This window comes from Notamacropus eugenii, chromosome 5, assembly GCF_028372415.1.
Source record: "Notamacropus eugenii isolate mMacEug1 chromosome 5, mMacEug1.pri_v2, whole genome shotgun sequence".
Classification (NCBI taxonomy): domain Eukaryota; kingdom Metazoa; phylum Chordata; class Mammalia; order Diprotodontia; family Macropodidae; genus Notamacropus; species Notamacropus eugenii.
The window spans coordinates 281,652,536-281,675,199 of record NC_092876.1 but is presented as its reverse complement, the minus strand read 5'-3'; the positions used below and the strand labels follow the sequence as shown (position 1 = coordinate 281,675,199).

The window sequence follows — 22,664 nt, the reverse complement described above, 5'->3', positions numbered from 1 at the left end:
CAGTTAATCTCAAGAGAATTTAAAGATGAAAATGGAAGGAGGACAAGAAATAGATGTGAAGCCAGTCTTTAATAGCTCAGTATCCTCTGTGAAATATGAGCAAGGAAAAAGGTCATTCATGAAAATGAGATTGGGGAAGGTAACACAATTAAAGAAAACCCAACTTGAATTCATTTTCAAGATATCCCAAAGAAAAGAAGATTTCAAGAGAAGAAATCACAGAAGGAAGAAAGGAAACACGCCTTTATTAAGCATTTACTGTGTGCCAGACAGTGGTACTAAGCACTAGGGCAGAAATGCAATAAAAAAGATTGCCAATCTTTGCCTTCAAGGTACTCACTTTCTAATGGGGGAAGACAACACATACAAAGGAAGAAAAATAAAGGCAGCCAGTCTGAGTCTCTCCATTAAAAGGAGACTCCAGAGTGGGAGAAGGGAACAGGCCTTGCAGAAGGATAATCCATGGTAAATGAGTGGGTTTGTAGAGATGTTAGGTTGTTCCAGGGTGTGAAGGCCTCAGGGGCTAAGGGACATTCCAGGATGAGCTTTGGATGCTTTGAAGGCTAGAGAATCCTAAGATGATGTCATTACAAAAAAAAAAAAAGACAAATGGGAAGATATCAATAATTACCCATATTTCTCCTTCTCTTTAAAAAGCCTTTTTTGTCAAAATAACCCATTTGTGTATCAAGTATATCCTTAATGAAAATATGAGAAGTATACAAACAGGCTTTAATAGATAATTTTCCATAGCAGACCCCATCTTCACAGTCACACAATTGACTAAGGAGATCCTGCTGAGTTTAGTGTTTATTCATTTAAAAAAAATCATTTGACTCAGCAGAGAAGAGGTCAGTCTTTAAAAGAATCTATTCAACAGTTGTCTCTCATGCACGTATTAAGATCATACAAGAGTTCCTATTAGAAACCATTATAGGGCTAACTGCTTAATGGTCTTCTGTCATTAATATGGATTAAGCTGTATAACTGACATGCTAGCCACAGGTCATGGAAGATAGCCTGTGCAAAATCCAGATGAAAAAGGCATTCCCATTAGATATAGAGGTTGTCTAGATAATCTCATTTCTGAGTGACATCATGAAGACTATGCTGAGCCCCATACACTCATAATACTGAACTTCCTTGATAAGGATTCAATGAGATCCAATACCACTCAAAAGAGATTTCCTAGGAATTCCTATATGATCTTGTTCACTGATTCAGAGTCAGGAATACCTTTAGAGGCCATTTAGTTCAGCCACTTAATTTTACATGTAAGCAGCACCCAGGGAAGTTTAAGTGAATTGCCCAGGGTCACACAAATAGTAAGGAAAAATCAAGTGAACGACGCTGTGACTGTTGACTTAGAACATCAGTGCGTTTATTTTGAACTGGCAGTGAAGATTGACAAGGAACTGAGCCCAGATTTGAATGAGAAGAAGTTAGACTGTATCACATTGGAAAGTTGCCCAGCATTTTGAATTATCCTACATGCTCCCTTCCTCCAAATCCCCTCTTTTTAATAGCAGTTTTCTCTCAGGGATTCTAGATGAGTATAGATCATGGATCACAACTTCAAAAGAATCAGAATTGTCCATGACTCAAAGAATAGTTGAAAGATGAATGGTTAGCTGAAGCATATTACCAATACTGACTTTTGAGCAAGAAGTGGCAAAAAAGATGTCGTGCAGGACATACATGATTGGAAAGGAAGATGAGTTAGTTGTGTAACCATAGTAAGCTATTAATAGAAGGTTATCCCTGGTATTACACATTTATTCACAAAATCAAGATTTAGTGTTTGTCCCCTACAACTCTGTGACTTATTTATAAAAGATGGACAAGAATTGAACACAATTACTGTAGGCCAGGCCTAAGCTAGGCCAATCCAGTAACTCAGGCTCAGGGTTTAAAATGAAATAAGGCTCTTGTGCATTATTAGATGCAATTAGAACTAACTTTACTGATAAGACCTTGAAATAATAAAGCTGCTCAAATTAAAAGGATATAAAACTACTCCCTTATTCTTTCTGCACAGCAATAGCTCAAGATAAATGAGGAAGACGTTTTCCACAAGCAAATGGAGTTTTAGTGAAACCTCTGACAAGCATTCCTCCTATGCTGAATGTTTTTATACTTCAAGGAGTCTAATAATCAAATTTCCTTCAAGAATTAGCCTAGCCTACATGCTACTGAAGCAGCTTCCTAGTTTTTAAATGTCAGGGTTGGAGATCAAGGATAAAGGGGAAGGGAAAACAAGGAAGCAAGGGTGAAAGGATAAGAAGGAAGGAGGGCCACCAGACCTTGAATTGATACTGAGTAACAATCCCATTGGTTGCCAGGTTGCTCTTCCCCAGCAGTAGCCCTCAGCACCTCACTCAATGTCCAAACAAAGCCAGTTTATCTCCTGTCCCAAGGATGAATAGACATGGCTAGGTCAGTGAATCAGAGAACCTCAAAGTTGTAAGTTACCTCAATTGAAAAGTGTCTGGTTCAACTTTTAGGTGAACAACAGTCTCTTCTTTAGCATCACTGAGATCATGGAGCCATCATATTACTGAAGGGTCTACTGAAGGTGGTTCTGCAATCGTTCTGAGTAGTTGGAAAGCTGGTTTAAAAGTGAGAGTTTACTACCAATAGGATCTAATGTTAATTGGAGGGTCCATTTCATACTATTGATTAGTGGCAGAGACACTAAAAGCAAGTGGTAGCATCAACTCAAAGGAACTGGGGCATGGTGTAGGTAGGTGGTTGGAAAAGGATGATTCTTGACAATATGGAAGCAAGATTTCTTTCCATATTGGATACAAGGTTTGGAAAATAGAAAAGAGTGAGGTGATCATTGCTAGTTAGGTAGCACAAGCCTCCTAACTTACTAGAGGATTAATTATATGGTGATTTTTTAGTTATCAAAATAGATTAGTGAACTCCTCAGCAATGCCATGTCAGAAATGAAATATGATCCTAGGAGGAAAAAGACATGTTTTTCCTAGACAGCAGTGAGAAAACCTGTTAGGCAAGGTCATGGTTTATGACCATCCCAATACACGCATTACATCTTTAATTCGTAGTCAGGATAATCTGTGCCCCCAGCTGTAGCCAAATCACCCTACCCTCATAATGCCTTTCCATGGCCTACTGTGAAGTGCCGTGGAACATCCTAGCCACTCATTTTATGTTTTCCAAAACCAGTTAGCAACTTTGAAGAGATAAGGTTGGAGTTAAGTGAGTTACACATCTATGCTGTAAGCAGGCAGCAGTGATTTCTTTGAAAGAAACTCTCAAGAGTTTAGGAAAACATGATTTCTTGTTTCCACAATCCTGATGTGATACTTTCAGGCTCTGACTTGATTAAAAAACTCATCTTCATGAAATAAAGCTAAATCTGAAAATAGGGGTTCGTATATGTCTAAAACTTATTTTTATAGGAATCAAATCTCACACATGACAGTTGAAAGCAGCATAGCCCATAGCAGAATACATTATTAAAGTCTAAGTTTCACACTTTGCTTGTGTAATTCTTTAAATAGTTTAAGCGTGCTTTTTAATGTTGTTTGAAGTGAATGACTTTGAAGAATTTTTCCCCTCCCAACTCTCTGTGTTGCCAGGTAGGGTTTTTTTCCCCTTCAGATTGGTGGGTAAAGCTGATCCATGTGAAAATAGTTTGGCAACTCCATTCTCGAACACTAACAGCCAGAGTTAAAAATCAACCCTGTGTCTGCTTGCTCTCAGATTCTCAGTCCCATAGGGTCCAGCATCTGTCTTAATTTCTTCTAATATAGGAGTTTTAACTGACAAGTTCTGAATTAATAAATTCAAACAACTCACATTAGTCACACTGGTGTCTGCATGGGTTTTGAGTTGTCATTCATGTCATACTCATCAGATGTCACTGAAAACAAAGGCAAATGTGGAATAGCATGTTCTAGTTATAGAGTAACTTTGGGAAATCAGATTGCCTTAAAGACATGTTTATGTGATTTAGGAAAGATAAGAGGCTATTTCTGAAGGCTTAGGCAGAGAAATAGAAGGGGGGAATATTGGGAATCACACTTCCATCCAAGATAGTCTCCCTTGTTTACAGTATCTTGTAGTTACCTGGGGGCAGAAAGTTGGCAGAAATTGCCATAATGCTAGCTTCTGTAGAGAGGAACATCTAGGGATTGTTGAGGTCCTTCGTTGAATGTAGCGGAAAGACTGTAGAGCAGCTTATTGTTCTGTCCCTTTTTCATATGTGTGTAGTCTACTTCTTAGACCGTCACTTATCTGACTGGTTTCTGGGGCTAATCAGACCCCAGCTAGTGTTCGTTTGACCTTAAATGTCCTTTTGTGTTCTTTGATTAGAGGGTGTCATGCGTAGATTCCAGGCAACACTCAGAACATTATAGATATTCTGTATATGCATCTATGTTTGTACATATTGATTTGCTCATTATCAGCCCCCACCCCATTAAATTGTGAGCTCCTTGAGGGCAGGGACTGTCTTTTGCTTCTTTTTGTATCTCCAGCGTTCAGTATGGTGCCTGACATGTAACAGGCTCTTCATAAATACTTGTTGACTGATTGATTAGAGGGCCTATTCTTATGCAGCACCCTCTCTGGTTTACTTTCCTGACTCCTATGGTTCCTATGGGATAACTGGCTGTTTCTTATATTAGGTTTCTAGGGGGAGTATCAAACTATTGAACATGGACTATCTGTGCCCAATCTGTGGTAGAGCATTCCAAGCTTGTATTGGTCTGATCAGCCACAGTCCAACACAGTGAAATTTCACTTTTTCTTGGTGATGTCATTTTGGTCCTCTTTGAACACAAAGGACAACAAACAACCAATCAGGGGGAGTAACCATGAGAGATTAGAGACGGTTTTCTAGTACACAAATTATGTTCCTCCTTGATTATCCAGTTGATTACTACTAGCCAGCTACAAGTAGTTACTTTTTAGTTAGGAATATATTTTAAGGTGGCATCATAAGAATAGTTGACACGAAATATTTTCCCCAAAAGGCTAGGGACACAAATGTGTAGAAAGTCTAAGGAAAAGTGGGCTCAAGCTTACAGAAAACATGTAGCAAAGGGTTAACACATAGCTCCTTAAGGTCTCTCTGAGGAACTTTGGAAGTGATTGTGTGACATGGGAGACATTGGTATAGGACTGCCCAGGATGGCTTGCCCTCATCAGAGAAGGTACTGTGCCCTATGAGCAAAGCAAAGTTGAAGTAGTTCAAAAGAAATGCGATACATGCAAATTTAAAGACATCTCCACGCCAAATGTTTATATGGATTATTTGTGCCCAATCTGTGTGTGGTAGAGCCTCCTAAGCTATAATAGACTAATCAACCACAGTTAAACACGCTGTAACTTGATGCCAACGTGGTGATGTCATTTTGGCCTTCTTTGAGAATGAAAGACGACAACCAACCAATCAATCAACAGCTGTCAGTGTTATTATTCAGTCTTTTTCAGTCATTTCTGACTCTTCATGACCCCATTTGGGGTTTTCTTGTCAGAGATACTGGAGTGATTTGCCATTTCCTTCTCCAGTTCATTTTACATTTGAGGAAACTGAGGTAAACAGGGTGAAATAACTTGCCTAGGATCACATACCTAGTCACATTTGAACTCAGGTCTTCCTGATTCCAGACCTAGTGCTCTATCCACGGTGCCACTTAGCTGCCTGTGCAGCTCTTTGCTGGGCTTTAAAGGATTTGTCCTTGTAGAGGCCTAGGGATGCTATTCTCTGCCCAGGACAGTTCATATGCCCTGAAGCTTCCTTCCCTCAGTGGGTTTAAGTTTGTTCTCTTTCTCAGGCCCCTGAGGGGTGCGTTGATGATGGAGAGCCAGAGAGTGTATCGCTATCTTCTTCCTTCTTGCTCCCTTTGCTGCCCTCTGGTACAGGCACAAGGAATCTGTTTGACTCCAATTTCTGAATCTCCTTATCATACACCAGCCCAGAGGTGTGTCTGATTCTTTCAGCCAATCCCAATACAATCCATTATCTGGTTCCCAACTTGTTTAACTAGGTAATTAGCACCGACTTGATACCTTTCAATGACTGATGCTGTAGAGGTGTCTAGAAATTATTTATCCTTATTTTAATTAATTGATTCAGTAATTCAATCATGAAGGTATAAGGAGACCTTTTCTCAGTTACATAACTAGAACTGGGAGTAGGATTTAAAACTCTCACACTTATTCCCTGAAATGTCTTAAATATTTAAGTGTCTACAATGTACAAGGCAATATAGAGCATGTAACAAGTTCCCTCTTCTTCTGAAGCTTATTCCCTAATCATAAAATAGCGTTCTTCCTGTATGTGTCATTAAATCTTGGAGTTTAGGGACCTCAGAGGTCATCTGATCCATGACCAAACAATGAATCCCAAATTACAACACCACTGATAAGGAAGTAGCCACCTCACTTCCATTTGGAGACTTCCAGGGATAGGAATGGGCTGCTTGGTGACACAATGGGTAGAGTGCCAGGCCTAGAATCAGGAAGACCTGAGTTCAAATCTGGACTCAGATACTTACTAGCTGCATGATCCAGGGCAAGTCACTTCACCCTATTTGCCTCAGTTTCCTCATCTGTAAAATGAGCTGGAGAAGGAAATGGCAAACCACTACAGTATCTTTGCCAAGAAAATCTCAAATGGGGTCAGAAGAGTTGGACACAACTGAAAAATGACTAAAAGTGATAGGAGACTTTTGGTCTGCCCCCCCAAGGCAGTACATTCCATTTTTGGAAAATTCTAATTGTCAGGAACGTCTCCCATATGTTAAGCTGAAATCTGTTTTCCTATAATTTTCACCCAGTACTTTGTGCTAGTGCTGCCCTCCAGGACCAGGTAGAACAAATCTAATACCTCTTTCACATAATCGCCTTTCAGACATTTGAAGAGATCTATCATGTCTCTCTTAAATATCTCCTCCATAGGCTAAACTTCCCCAATTTCTCAACTGAGCCTCACATGGCAGGGCTGTGAGTGTCCTTGCCATCCTGGACCCTCTCCCCGGAATGTGCCTCATTTTACCAATACACTTTCTAAAACGTGGATCTCAAAACTGGACACCATAATTCAATTGTTTCTCACTAGGGCAGAATGTTATGTGCAATACTACTATTTTATTTTTAAAATTTTTACTTATTCATATAATTTTTAATTAATTTTATTTATGGAATAAAACAAATAACTATAATAAATGCAATATAAATATATATGTTTTAGAATAAAATAAATAGAAATAAAATAAATTCCATAAATTTATTCCATAAATAAAAAATTTCCCTAAATCTATTATGTACGACTGGCTGTTCCTTTTAAAAGTATGATGAGGTTATCATGTATATTTCTTTCTTCCTCTTCCCTTTTACTGCCCTAAAGATGGCTATTGTTAGAAACAAATATGTTTTTGTGTGTGTGTGTTTATATACACACACATGTATGTAAAATAATTCTGTACATACTTTTATGTGTCAGTTCTTCCTCTGGACCACAGATAGTGTCTTCCCTCACATGTCCTTTGTAGTTAATTTGTGTACACTATTCAAAATGACTCATTTGCTTTTTAAAATTTTATTTATTTTTACTCATTTTTGTTTCTATTTATTTTTATTATATAATTTATTAAATTTTATTTAATGATATTTATTAATTTTTCTTTGCTTATTTATAGGGCATATGTTTCTTCCCCTCCTGCCTTGTGTTGTTGGGGGTCTTAGGCTGACACACAATCTCATTCATTCCCTCAGTTTATGGAACAGTTGACTAGGATTAAAGGTGAAGTCTGTAGTTGTGCAGCTAATGGGCCCAAATGTAGGACCGAACTAGTGACTGTGGTATCAGTAACACCTTGATCTGATCAACTGAGCAGACACGGTGATTGTCTAAAGTGAAATATAACTCAACTATACAGTACATGCTTGGTGCAGAATGACGTTCATGCCACTGATAGAAGGAGGCTTTCAGGTGGTAGGAAGCATGCAGTACAAAGAAAACAAAATGACCCCGATGCCTGAGACCTAGCAGTTACTGATGAAGGTGTTTGAGGGATAGGGGCATTCCTCCAGATAGAGGTAATAGGCATAAGCCAAAAGAATCAGTGAAGGAATCAAATCCAGTGCTGAACAGCTATCCTTACTGCCCTTAGTACACTAAGTATTATTTCAGAGACTTGCAGGTCTGAGAGTATCGAATACAATTCAATAAATATTGATAATGTATATTTCTATAGAGCCAAGCACTGTGCTTAGTGCTTGGGATCATTTTACTGGGGAATGGAGGATAGGTAGGCAGGTAAAAAATATAATAAATATACAATTAATTTTGGGGAGGAGATAAAGAACACTATCTACTGCAGGGGAGCCAGAGATCATGATCCCCCGAAGATGAGTGAGAAGGAGTGGGCAGGTAGGAGAAGTAGGAAAGAGCAGAGAATCAAGGATAAGAGTGGAATCAGCAGTGGTCAATGCTGCAGAGAGGTCAGTCAGGTGGAGGCCTGGACAAAGGTCATTGAATTGAGCACTTGACAGATTGTTGGTATCCCTGGAAAGAGCAGCTTCCGCCAAGTGGTGGAATGGGAAGCCAGATTGCAAGGGGTTGAAAAGTGAGGGGTCACAAAGCAAGGACTGTAGACAGCTTTTTCTAAGAGTTTCAAGTTGAGAGCTTGAAGATATGACTAAGTAAAGTGAAGTTTTCTTGTTTGTTTTATAAGGATGAGGGGAGACCTGGTTGTATTTTGTAGGTGGTAGAATAATAGTAAAGAAATATTGGCTATTGGAGTAAGGAGTAAATTCATGGATGAGAAGTGAGGGAAATGGGATCAAAAGTGCAAACAGAAAGACTGGCCTTGGCAAGGAGAAAAGCCAACTATTTCTCTAAGACTGGGGCACAAGAGAGAATGAGGAATGAGGTTGATGGGATTTGAGGTCTTAAAGAGAAGAGGAAGCTCAAGACAGGTGATTTTAATTTTCTCAGTAAAATAGGAGATAAGGTCTCAGGGGAAGGGGGGTATAGGTGGTGTGAGGAGAAAAGAAATTTGTAACAGATGCTAGAGAAAGTACAATAGGGTTAATTGGGGAAGAGTAGAAAGGTGATCTTGCAGCCATGAGAAGTCATATGAGATGAGATAACATACACTTGTAGTATGTAGCATGGTTGTGTGACATCCTCCATTGGCATTTGGCAGCATCCCGGTAGGAGAGAGTAGAAATGGAGACTAGTAGATGGTAGTAATATTCCAAGTTTAGAGTATACAAAGGTGTGAGGGTCTACAGGTTATACAGGCAAGGGACTAAAGAACAGATTAATTGAATTGGTAAACTGCAAGAAGATTACAAAGGGAGAAAAATGAAGCGGGCGCAGGAGTGATGGACTGTGAAAATAAGGGGTGGTATAGTGACTAGAGATTGGGGTGAGACACAAGGAGAGATGAAAAGATAGGAGAATTTCACACTCTTGGATTGTAGAAGTAGCATCTTTGTTGGGGATAGTAAGATCAAGGGGATGTGGAGGTGTAGGTCATAGCTGTTGAGGAGGTTGATGATGAGGGATCATCAGCTTGTATGTTGAGGTCCTCAAGTAGGGATTGAGTTGGAGAGAAAAAGATTTAGGCAGGTCCTGTACTCCTTGAGAAAGGAATGGGCATGACTTGGGGACTAACATGTAACTCCAAAATCTGTATAAGGCAGTATAGCTGGACAGAATGAAGAAAGTGATGAATGATCAGTATAGGGTCTGGAAATGTCAATAAGGAGCATGCTTGCTTCTCCTCTTGATCTTGTGCCTGTGTGGGGGTGTTGGGGATGGGGGGAGGAAAAGAGAAATTCCTAGTACTGGAAAAGGTAAAGGATGTGGAGTCCTTGGGGCAAGGAGGAGAAGCCAAATTTCCGTGATCAAAAAAAGAGAGGAAGTATGTGAAATAATATGAGGGACAATTTATTAACAATAGAGTGGAGTTCCAGAGGGCACAATAGAAAGGGATGGGGCAATGGGATAAGGACAGTGGAAGAGATAGAGCTTAAGTGAATGGGGATGAGGGAGTAGGGGATGATAGCCAAGTATGAAAGTCTTCTATTTAGCCTTTGACTCTGAATCACAGAGATTCAGAGAGAAGGAGAAGAATGTTTGCTAGCCATAGGACAGTAGACTTACAGCCTTCCCCTTCCCATAGAGGAGGCTGCTTTGTCCCAGATGCCAGTTCAGATACTGCTTTATCACCCCTGGCAGGGGGCAGGAGCTAACTCTGTTGGGGTCTGTGGCCTGGGTGGTGAGGGTGGCATGAGCCTATGCATAGGGTCCTCAATAGTTATAGAAAGTTGAGGCTGGGATGGTGGCTTTATTCACCCTCCCATGTCACCAAAGACAACCCTATTCCATTCCTTTCTGGAATGTTGACCAAGAGTAGACTGTTGTAACGTTCAGTTCTTGAGCAACTCGATCTACATAGCAGCTGGCGTTTCCTTCGGTGTTGTGACTCACAGAATGCAGAAAGTCCTTTGTAAACCTTAAAATGTTACGTAAATGTGAATTATTATCATGATTGTTTTTTTTATATTTGGAAGATATAAATATCTCATAAAAAACCATCATTTACAAATGAGAAAACGACTTAGCAAGAAAAAGTGACATGTATTAAAGTCACCTAACCAGAAAAGTGAGAAAACTTGGATTTAAATCCACTCTCTTCTACTTCCAATAGAGTGCTGGGCCTGGAGTCAAGAAGACCCGAGTTCAAATCCAACCTCAGACTCTGCCTGTGTGACCCTGGACAAGTCACTTAACCCTGTTTGCCTCAGTTTCCTCATCTGTAAAATGATCTGGAGAAGGAAGTAGCAAACTGCTCCAGTATATTTGCCAAGGAAACCCCAAATGTGGTCATGAAGAATGGAGGTGACTGAAAAACAACAGAACAGCAACTTCTGCTCAGAGTTCTTTCTCGTGGGCACTGAAGCTGTCCTCTGAAGAAAGCTGATTTGGAAGCAAGTCACTTTTGAGAGCTCCAGTTTATACTCTTATCTTTCAGTAGAGGAAAGTCATGCTAGTGTGTCCTCCTCAGTGCATTCACTGTTTACAGTTTCTTAGTAGATTCAAAACCTTGAATCCAGTGATTTGATGGGAATTTTTATTGCTAATTTATTAATATATATAATATGTTAATATAATATTAATAATAATAATTATTATTAATGATTTATTTTTTGTTGTTTAGGAATCACAGGTCTGGAAGAGACTTAAAGAGGTAAATTAACCCATCCCTCAGCTTTTAGATGGAAATACCTCTAATCTGTTCCAGAAAGGTTCTTATCATCCAGAGAAGGAGAAACCATACTCTCTTCTACTTTGTCATAATTAATCTCTCTACAACTTTCCCAACATTTTTTCACAGTGGTTTCCTGATTTTTTTTTTTTTCTTTTTAGACTAGTGCAACAGGAATCAAGAGATCTATATTGCAGTCCTAGTTCTCTAATTATCTATGTGATTCTTGGTTAGTCAGCATCTCCAGGCCTCCGTTTCCTCATTTGTAAAATGATCATCATAATACCTCTTTTCCTATGTTAAATAATAAACATTTAAAGAATAAGACAGTGAAGTGGAATTAGGTCGTACTGCTTCTTTATGAATTTTCAGGTTTGATTTTTGCCTTTTGGAAAACTATAGTGAGAGAGACCTGAAAGATTTGTTTAGAGGTCAGGTTCATTTCAAGAGATTTGGTTTTGTTTTAAACAGCCTCAAGTTCAGGCCCTGGGGTCATTAATTTCTTAGCACACAGTATAAAGATTTCTATTTTCTCTTCTGATCATGGCCATATGAGTAACAGTAATCAATCCATCTAAGAGTATTCAGTCAATAAATGGTTTTAGTATACTTCTTAGAGGAGGGAGAAGGATTAAGAGAGATTTTAAGAGTGAGTAAAAGCTGGCTACTACAGTAACAACCACAAATTGTAAAGCTCACAGTTGTAAAGTACTAAGCCTATATTAGCGCATTTGACTATTCCAACAACCCTGTGAGGGAGATAGGCCAAGCATAAGATGATGACGTTGATCTGCATGACAATAAAGGGACTGGACCTGTGAATTCATTCAATAGGAAACATCCAAACGAGGAAACTCCCTTTACCAATGTAGGTCAGCACCTTTTCTGTAATTTATGGCCAGAGGATTTCCTCAAGCACGGAGAGGTTAGGTGACTGGCCCAAGGTCACATAGCTTCAGTAATAATCACTAATTAAGGATCTCTCAAAGTGCTGCCTGCCTGCCTAACTTGTTTAATTTGTGAACGCCCATGAATTTTGGAGGTCCAAGTTGTTTTTTTTCTTAATAATTCTTTATGATAACTTTGAAGAGGGGAAACATCTGGTTCTATCTTTAATCACTAATCAGTGATTATCACATCCGTGATAATGGAAATATAATATAGATATAATAATCACTTTTCATATACATACACATAGAAATACATACACACATATATACATATGTGTGTGTACATATATATGTATATGTACATACATACACACATACAATCTTTCCTTAATACTTAGAGTATGTGGCATTTCCTGTGCAATATCTCATTTGATTCTCACAACAGTCTTAAAAAGTAGGAAGGACAAATATTATTCTCATTTTCTCTATGGGGAAACTGTGACTCAAAAAAGAAGTGATTTGCTGGTTGTCATGCAAAGATTCAATGTGTCTTCTTTTGTTATTGTTCAATAGTTTCAGCTCTTTCTGACTCTTCATGACCCCTTTGGGGGTTTTCTTGGAAAAGATACTAAGTGTGGTTTGTTATTTATAGATGAAGAAACTGTAGCAAACAGGGTTAAGTGATTTGCCCAAGGTCACACAGCTAGTAAGTGTCTGTGGTCACATTTGATTGTAGGTCTTCCTGGCTCTAGGCCCAGGGCTCTATCCACTGTGCTAGCTCAGTGTATATTAAGAGGTTTCAAAAAATTACATTGTTTTCAATTTGCTGATATGTTTATTTATAAGAGCTGTCTATTTCTATTTAAAAGGACTTCTAACTTCATGTTACATATGGTACTTGCAACATTGTTAACATTTAAATGATAGTCACTAATTGCCTTGAGATGTTCATATGCTCTAAGTAGAATGTTTAATATTTAACACCATTTCTGAGGTTGCATAAAAAAGAAAAAGTTGTAGGTCTCTTGGTACAGAATTAGTAAAATGCTTCATTAATAAAGAATAGCAGCTATCTATGTGTAGCTATCTTAAATTCTGAGGTCACTTTCATAAATCTTTGCCATGCTTATAAATTAATGTATTAAAGTTGTAATTCAACTGGGATCTCTCAAAGTGCTGCCTGTCTGCCTAACTTGTTTAATTTATGAATGCCTTTTCTCCCTTTATACCAGCCCCATGGGTTTTTTGGAGGCCTAAGTTGTTTTTTTTCTCTTAATAATTCTCTATAATAACTTTGAAGAGGGGAAACATCTGGTTCTGTCTTTTGAATTTTCCAAAGTTTATGTGTTAAAAGAGAAAGTGTGAGCGATGGAAAAATGGTAGATTAAGAATGCCCTAGGAGTAACAACTGGCCAACGCAACACATCATTTCTTCTGTTCTTTTGATTACTGTTCTAGACAGAGTCAGTGTCAGAAAGCAAGCTGTGATCTTGATTGTAGATACCTTCCTTAATATAACAAGCACTAGGAATGTCTCTCTGAGCTAGGCTTGGGGGATGCTTTAGGACTAATAGCTTTTAGAGTGGGAAAAGCATGAGTTTTATCTCTCTCTGCGTTAAAAGTATTAACTTTAAGCAGCTTCTACACGTAAGTGAAGTTACAAGAAATAATGAACTTTGTCCTTTGCCAATAAACTTATATCAATAATCTAAACAAAAATCTATATGTAATACACACACAAGTACGTGTTTATACATGTATGCATGTACGCACACACATATATTGCTTTAAGGTTTATAGAGCATTTTATAAATATTATCTCATTTTTATCCTTACTACAACCCTGTGAGGTGGATGCTAGTACTATTCTAATTTTACAGATTAATGTTTAGTGCGTAATGGGTATTGGATAAACATTTCAAACATAAGGAATGGGCATTTTTAGAAAATGAAATGGCTTCAAACTCAAGAGAACTGAGGACACTTTCAGTGTTACCAAGGGAAAATAATGGAACCTCTCTCCTTCCAGTGGAGACAGACCAAATTGGCAAATTCTTCTCAAGGGAGTTAATAGTTACCATGTAATCAGGTCACCGGAAAGCCTTGTCATATGAGTCAGGCTGGACGTGGCCATAATTCAGCCCTAACTTTCCACCTCATTGCCCATAGGAAATAAAAGATTCAGTGTGTGGAACTGTCTCATGTCTAACTGCTTGACTGCACTTAGAGGTGCCTCTGTGAAGGAATTGTTATGTTGGTGTGCAGAACATATGTTACTAGGTGCTAAGCAGACAGGTTCAGGAGGCAGCCCAGTAGATTTAAAACTAGAAGAGACTTTATGGAGTGTTAAGTGAGACCTGAGAGGTTAAGTGGCTTGTCTAGGGTCACACAACTAGGAAGTGTCTGAGGCAGAATTTGAACTCTGGTCTTCCTGACACCAAGTCCAACACTCTTTACCCTCACAATGACCCTATGGAGTAGGTATGGTAGTGGATGGTAGTTTTCCTAATTTACAGGGGAGGAGAAATAAGATTAGAAATAGATGTTCAAGACCTTTTGCCTTTAAGTCTACTGTGAGTCCCAGTATACTATGTTTTCTCCCCTCCCCCCACATTACATATAAAAATAAATTTTAATATTCATTTAAAATGCTTTGAGTTCCAAATTCTTTTTGTCCCTTCTTCCCCCTTCCTTGCAATAGTAAGCAATTTAATACAAATAGACATGTACAATCATGCAAAACATTTCTATATTAGTCATGTTGTGAAAGAAAATACAAATTAAAAAAATAAAAACCATGGAAAAAATTAAATAGTATGCTTTGATCTACGTTCAGACTCCATCAATTCTTTCTCTAGAGGTGGATAGCATTTTTCATCCTAAGTCCGTTGAAATCATCTTAGATCATTGTATTGCTGAGAACAGCTAAATTCTTCACAGTTGATCATTATACATTATTGCTGTGACTCTGGACAATGTTCTCCCAATTCTGCTTTTTTCACTTTGCATCAGTTCATGTAAGTCTTTCTGAAACCGTCCTGCTCATCATCATTTCTTATGGCACAGTAGTGTTCCATTGCAATCATATACCACAAATTATTCAGCTGTTCCTCAACTGATGGCCCGCCTCTCAATTTCCAATTCTTTGCCACCACAAAAAGAACTGCTATAAATAATTTTTGTACCAATAATTTCTTTTCCCTGTTTTTGACTCTCTTTGGGATACAGACCTAGTAGTGGTATTGTTGGATGAAAGGATATGCACAGTTTTATAGCCCTTTGGATATAGTTCTAAATTGTTTTCCAGAATGGTTGAATCAATTTCCCCCTCCAACATTACTAATTTTCCTTTTCTTCAACATCCCTACCAACATTTGTCATTTTCCTTTTCTATCATACTAGCCAATCTGATAGGTGTGAGGTAGTTCCTCAAAGTTGTTTTAATTTGCATTTCTTTAGTCAGAAGTGATACAGAGCATTTTTTTATGATAGTTTTCAGATAGTTTTGAATAGGCAAAGACTTGTGTTCTTATAAATTTGACTCAGTTCTCTATATACTTGAGAAATGAGGCCTTTATCAGAGATACTTGCTATAAAATTTTCCCCCTTCCTTCCTTCTAATCTTAGTTGCATTAGTTTTGTTTGTGCAAGACCTTTTAAATTTAATATAATCAAAATTATCCCTTTTACATCGTGTAATGTTCTCTGTTTCTTGTTTGGTCATAAATTCTTCCCTTATCCATAAATCGGACAGGTAAGCTGTCATGCTCCCTTAATTTGCTTATGGTATCACCCTTTATGTCTAAATCATGTACCCATCTTGACTTTATCTTGGTATATAGGCTAAGATGTTGGTCTGTTATATTACTATGTTTTCAAAATAATAGAAAGTAAGGTTTTGCTCACTGGGGTACCCTCTAATTTGGGTGGTGTTTTTTCAAGTTTGAACTTATAAGAGAAATGTTCAAATTCACTAAAACTTCCCAGTTTCATTAACTGTTATGATATTCCTGCCTGCTTTATCCTTATCCTGATTCCTTCCCCCCACAACCTTCTCTATCATCTGTTTATGCTGGTTTTTGTTTTGTTTCATCTTCCAGAGACTCTCTTGGAATTATTGAATCTACAGTCATTTCTCTGATAGTTAATGTTTGCATCGCTCTTGAAGAACAACATCTACAGAGAGGTAAGGGAACCAGAACTAGAGATTAGATGTAAATATAGCTATCCTACTAGACCTTTCCCCTTTGTGGTTCCCTAACTGTTTTGTGGTTACATGATTTGCCATATCTGTCTTGTAATTGACTCTTTAGGGATTTGTGATAATTTTTTACTGAGTAAATTGTTTACAGCAAGTGAATTAAAACTTTTGTTTCCTTAAGAAATGATTGGGGGGAGGAAGGGGGGAGAGAGAGAGACAGAGAGAGAGAGAGACAGAGAGAAGAGAAGAGATTAGGAGTGATATGATAATGGGAGGAATTTGGATCAGCTAACTGTTTACATTTGCTTAATCTGATTATCAGCAAATTTGAGTAGGTTAATCATCAATATATTGGCAGGTATCTGGTGGGTGATAATGTGGTTGCTTCTAATGATGAGACCATGACAATTGGTTTTTACAACTATGCTGTGTGTGTATATACATATATGGGTATATACATACATATTTAAAGTGGATAGAGGTAGAGAAAAAAATTGTCCCTTTGTAAGAAGGAGGTTGATCTGAGCATGCTTTGTTTTCAGTGAATACTTATTTCAGTGTTCTACAATCACTTCCATATAACTTAAGATTTTTTTCCCTTCCTCCCCCTCTTCCCCCCTCCCTCCCTGAGATGGCATACAATTTTATATAGGTTCTACACATACGTTCCTATTAAATACATTTTCACCTTAGTGATGTTGCATAGAAGAATTAAGATGAATGGGAGAAATCATAAAACAAACCAAAACGTAATGCAAAAGAAAATGATCTGCTACATTCTGTGATTGAATTCCATAGTTCTTTCTCTGGATGTGGAAGGCATTTTGCCTTAAAAGACCACTGGGAATTTTTTAAGTCCTTGCATTGCAATGAAGTTCTAAGTCTACCAGAGAAAACTCTCACACACTGTGGTTGTTGCTGTGTACAAAGTTCTCCTGGTTCTGCTCCTTTCACTCAGTATCAGATCATCTAAGTCTTTCCAGGCCTCTCTGAAGTCTTCCTGTTCATCATTTCTTATAGCACAATAGTATTCCATTACATTCATATACCACAATTTATTCAGCCATTCCCCAATTGATGGGCATCCCCTTGATTTCCAGTTTTTGGCCACCACAAAGAGTGCTGCTATAAATATTTTTGTACGTGTAGGACCCTTTCCCATTTTTATGATCTCTTGGTGATACAGTCCAAGAAGCAGTATTGCTGGGTCAAAGGGTATGCACTTTTTTGTAGCTCTTTGGGCATAGTTAAAAATTGCTCTCGTAAATGGTTGGATCAGCTCACAACTCCATCGACAGTGAATTAGTGTTCCAATTCTCCCACATCTTCTCCAACATTTATCATCTTCCTGTTTTGTCATGTTAGCTAATCTGATAGGTGTGATGTGGTATTGTTTTGATTTGCATCTCTCTAATCAATAGTAATGTAGAGCATTTTTTCATATGACTATAGATATCTTTAATTTCTTCCTCTGAAAACTGCCTGTTCATATCGTTTGACCATTTATCAATTGGGGAATGACTTGTATTCTTGCACATTTGACTCAGTTCTCTACGTATTTTAGAAATGAGGTCTTTATCACAGACACTAGTTGCAAAAAATCCTTTCCCAGTTTTCTGTTTCCCTCCTAATCTTGGTTGCATTGGGTTTGATTGTGCAAAAACTTTTCATTTTAATGTAATCAAAATTATCCATTTTGCCTTCATAATGCTTTCTATCTCTTCTTTAGTCAAAAATTCTTCCCTTCTCCATAAATCTGATAAATACATCATTCCTTGCTCCACTAATTTGTTTATAGTATCAATCTTTATACCTAGATCATGTACCTATTTAGACTTTATTCTTGTGTATGGTGTCAGGTATTGTTCTGTGCCTAGTTTCCACCACACTGTTATCCAGTTTCCTCAGCAATTTTTGTCAAACAGTGAGTTCTTATCCCAGAAGCTGGCATCCTTGGGTTTATCAAACAGTAGATTGCTATATTCATTGACTACTGTGTCTGGAGTACCTAACCTATTCTACTGGTCTACCCTTTCATTTCTTAGCCAGTACCAAGTGGTTTTGATAATTACTGTTTTTTAATACAAGTTGAGATCTGGTAGAGCTAGACCACCTTCCCTAGTATTTCTTTTCATTAGTTCCCTTGATATTCTGGACCTTTTGTTCTTCCAGATGAATTTTGATATTGTTTTTTCTAGCTCTAGACAATACTTATCTGATAGTTTGATTTGGATGGGACTGAATAAGTAAATTAATTTAGGTAAAATTGTCATTTTTATTATGTTAGCTTGGCCTATCCATGACCAACTGATGTTTTTCCACTTACTTAGATCTGACTTTATTTGTGCAAAAAGTATTTTGTAGTTGTGTTCATATAGTCCCTGGATTTGTTTTGTCAGGTAGACTCTCAAATATTTTATAGTGTCTATCCTAGCTTTAAATGGGATTTCTCTTTCTATCTCTTGCTATTGGGCTTTGTTAGTAATATATAGAAATGCAGAAGATTTGTGTGGGTTTATTTTGTAACCTGAAACTTTGCCAAAGTTGTTAATTATTTCAAGTAATTTTTTACTTGAATCTCTGAGATTCTCTAAGCATATCATCATATCATCTGCAAAGAGCAATAACTTAGTTTCTTCTTTGCCTATTCTAATTCCTTCAATTTTTTTCTCTTATTGCTACAGCCATCATTTCTAGTACCATATTGAATAATAGTGGTGATAATGGACATCCTTGTTTCACTCCTGATCTTACTGGAAATGCATCTAGCTTATCTCCATTGCATATAATGCTTGCTGAAGGTTTTAGGTAGCTACTGCTTATTATTTTATGGAAAGTTCCAATTATTCCTATGCTGTTCAGTGTTTACATATCTTTCTTCCAGAGATTTTCTTTCATGTTTTTAATCTCTGATTTCATTTCTCCTAAGCATTTATGGAAAATCAGTATTTTTCCCCCTTAAGTCACTGCCTCATTGTTACAAGTCTCTTTTTTACAGATCTCTAGATTAATAATAATTTCTTATACTGGATGGTGGTTTCTTTGATTTATTCATATCTCCAACTTTAATTCCTGAACTGGAGCTTTGTGCCAGAGTTAGGCTCTCCCCACTACTACACTTCTGGATGAAGTAAGCCCTGCTATGCCTTCTAGGTTCCTTGGATGCCACATGGGGCAAAGGGATAAGGTAATAGAATCATGCATGATAGCAGTACTGCTGCTTGCCCTCAATATAGTACTTTTGGGAGAATTAGAATAAAGACTTCTGTGGAAAATGTTCCTAACTACATATGGTCTGAGCTTAATATACATTGCTTTAAACAAACTTAGTACAACATTGTGATGGTGGGTGGGGCGGCATAGAGGAGAATATTTATTAACACAATCAAAATTCCCTTGTCCAACCTAGGCTTTCTGACATCTTTAATCTCTTCATTTAGTTAATGACTTAGTGTTTTACCTTCTTGGCTTGGTTAATGCTACCCAGGATAATTACCTAGAGCAGCATAGGAGCCAAGTATAAAATCCAAGTGACGCAAACAATGCCCTCACTCCTTTTTGGGATAGCTCCTGCTCTCATCTAAGCAATGTGGGAAAACTAATGCTGACCTATGGCTGTACATGAATGATATCCCTAGTGAATATTTGTCTTCCTGTGTGATGGTGCCTAAATGAAGTGATTTCCCTAAGCAGACTGCCAATTCTGAATATTATATAAAATAGCATATTGTACCACTTAATTTAAACATTGGAGGTTTAGTAATGATCTCGTGAATAATGAAGGGATTAAACAACAACAAGCCAAAGTACTATAAGGTTGTTAAGTGAAAGAATTCCCAGGCTTTGGGTTTTCTTGGAGATTTCCTTAAGTAGTCACCAGTTTTCATCTTAATAGGCTTGTGCATTCTTTTTGTTTAGTCATTTCAGTTATATCCTACCATCAGTGACTCCATTTGGAGTTTTCTTGGCAGATACTGAGTGGCTTGCCATTTCTTTCTCCAGCTCATTTTATAGATGAGGAAATTGAGGCAAACAGGATTAAGTGACTTGCCCAGGATCACACAGCTAGAAAGTGTGCATCGTCAGATTTGAATTCAGAAAGATGAATCTTCCTAACTCCAGGCCCAACACTCTCTCTACTGCAACACCTAGCTGCCCCCTTTGTACATTCTAGACATTTAATAAATTGAATTGGTGATGAAACATAATTGGGTAAAGGTATGAAAAATGTTGGATTTGGGGAAATAAAATGACTAGTATGAGGTGACATTTATAGTTCTCATTTCTGTAGCCTTTTGTTTCTTTTGGGTGGATTGCTGGGCTGATCCGTTTTGAGTTGTCGTACAGTGGATAGAGTGCTGAACCTTGAGGCAGTAAGACCTCAGTTCACATCCAGCCTCAGACACTTAGAAGCTGGGTAATCCTGGGCATGTCACTTGTCCTTTATTTGCCTCAGTTTCCTCAACTGCAAAATGGGAATAATAAAAGCGTTTACTTGAAAGATTGTTGTGAGGATTAAATGAGATGTCTGTAAAGAGCATAACACAGTGCCTGGTCAGTAGTAAGTGATATGTAAAGTGTTTATTCATTTCCCTTCCCCTTCCCCTCTCAAAAGTACACATAGCATTCTGTGGGGAAACAGCTCCAAGTAGAGACGTGCAGGAACAGGTAGGGAACATGCGTGGCCATCCTCTACCATTTGCTGCTCCAGTGAATGCTGGCAGATGATTGCCAATTGATGCTGCCATTGCTGATGGTGGTGGAGAAAAGAAAATCCTTCCTCCTTTGTTTACCCCTCTGCTCAAAGTATCCCTAATACTTGACTAGCTCAGCTCTCTGTGAAGCTCTATTGCTAGCCCGGGTTGGCTCCTCCACTTTTAAATGTGTCAGGAAACTCTCCTTCCCATCCACACATGTGCCTGAGCAGGTAGAGAAAAGGACCCTGAGGCAGTCTGGTAGGAGGAGCCACATCTGTTAGGGCCTGTGGCATTAGGCTGGGCTAGTGTTTTCCCCAAAAGACCTGGGCATCAGTCCTTGAGACTCAATTAGTTAATGAGATGAAGAATAGGACCTTTGAGCTGTCTTGGTCCTCTAGACACAAAGGAAGGAAGGAAAGGAGGGAAGAAAGAAGGAAAGAAAGAAGGAAGGAAAGAAGGAAGGAAGGGAGGAAGAAAGGGAGAGAGTATGGAAGGGAAGAAAGAAGGAAGGGAGGGAGGGAGGTAAGAAGGAAAGAAGGAAGGAAGGAAGTATGGGAAGAAGGGAAAGAAGGAAGGGAGGGAAGGAGGGAGGAACAGAGGAAGGAAGGAGGGGAGGGAGGTAAGAAGGAGGGAAGGAAGGGAGGGAGAAAGGAAGGAAGGAAGGAAGAAGGGGCAGAAGAAAAGGAAAGAAGAAGGATGGAAGGAAGGAGGGAGAAAAGAAGGAAGGAAAGGAAGGAAGAAAGAAAGGAAGGCCAATTTACAAAAAGTCATTGCCCCTCAGATTTGATAAATATCTCCCATTGCCTTGCTAGTCAACATACTGTTCTAACCAGAGACATTTCCGAATGATAATGAAGGGGGCTGCTTCTACCTGAATCAGTGTTATATCCTTGCTAAATAACCTTTCCATGATACTGTTAAGTAGTTTTTTTTATGTCAAATTTTGTTCAGTCCCAAACCTGAATCACCAGCCCGTTCTGACCTAATCCACTTGAAAAGGGGCCACTCAAAATTTTCTGTGTCAACATTTATCACTGTTACTAGGTCCTCTTATATTTTTTAATTTCATCAAGTGGATTATAGAAACTCAATCGGGGGACTTCTGATGATTGATACTGCCCTCTTGATATCAAGATAACAGGAAATAGTAACAAATGACTGAGCAGCCCTCAGTAAATTCAAGTCACCAGGTTGAGATGAACCGAATCCCCCAGGTACTACGTTGATATCAATGATGTTGAAGAAATTGTGGAGAAGCAGAGATGTTCTGAAAGAATGCAAAGGGCTTCTAGTTTTCAAAAGAGAAGATGGTAGAATATTCAAATGATAGGCCAGTGAACTTGATTTGAATTCCTGGAAAATTCTAGAATGCAGTTTAAAGGGTGGGTTAGCTTGCTTAGAGTCAGTGTGACTTCATCACAAATTATTTGATGTTAGAAAAAAAAAAACCCAAACCTTTTTTCATATCCTAACAATTTGAGCTGTTTTAAAACCAAAAAGCTTTTAAAGTTGTTCTAGAGTGAAATGGGTTGCCTCAGGGTGATAAGGTTCCTTTCCTGGAGAGAGTGAATGGCTACTTTGGGGTAATTTGGAGGAATGCTAGGTGATGCAGTGGATA

At 38.3% G+C, this 22,664-nt stretch overlaps 1 protein-coding gene across 17 annotated transcripts in view; it reads left to right on the top strand.

Moving 5' to 3' along the window:
* The window catches only part of LYPD6B (LY6/PLAUR domain containing 6B), a 220,507-nt gene that overhangs the window by 25,100 nt on the left and 172,743 nt on the right, over positions 1-22,664 (top strand). For 12 of the 17 annotated variants that reach the window (XM_072613141.1, XM_072613127.1, XM_072613146.1 and 9 more), the window contains exons 2-3: positions 10,701-11,240; positions 16,249-16,334. The exons of 2 other annotated variants lie outside the window; for them this stretch is intronic. The gene's annotated coding sequence lies outside the window, so the exon portion shown is untranslated. The remainder of the gene's footprint in view (positions 1-10,700; positions 11,241-16,248; positions 16,335-22,664) is intronic. 3 more of the 17 variants (XM_072613150.1, XM_072613128.1, XM_072613147.1) reach the window with 1 other exon arrangement.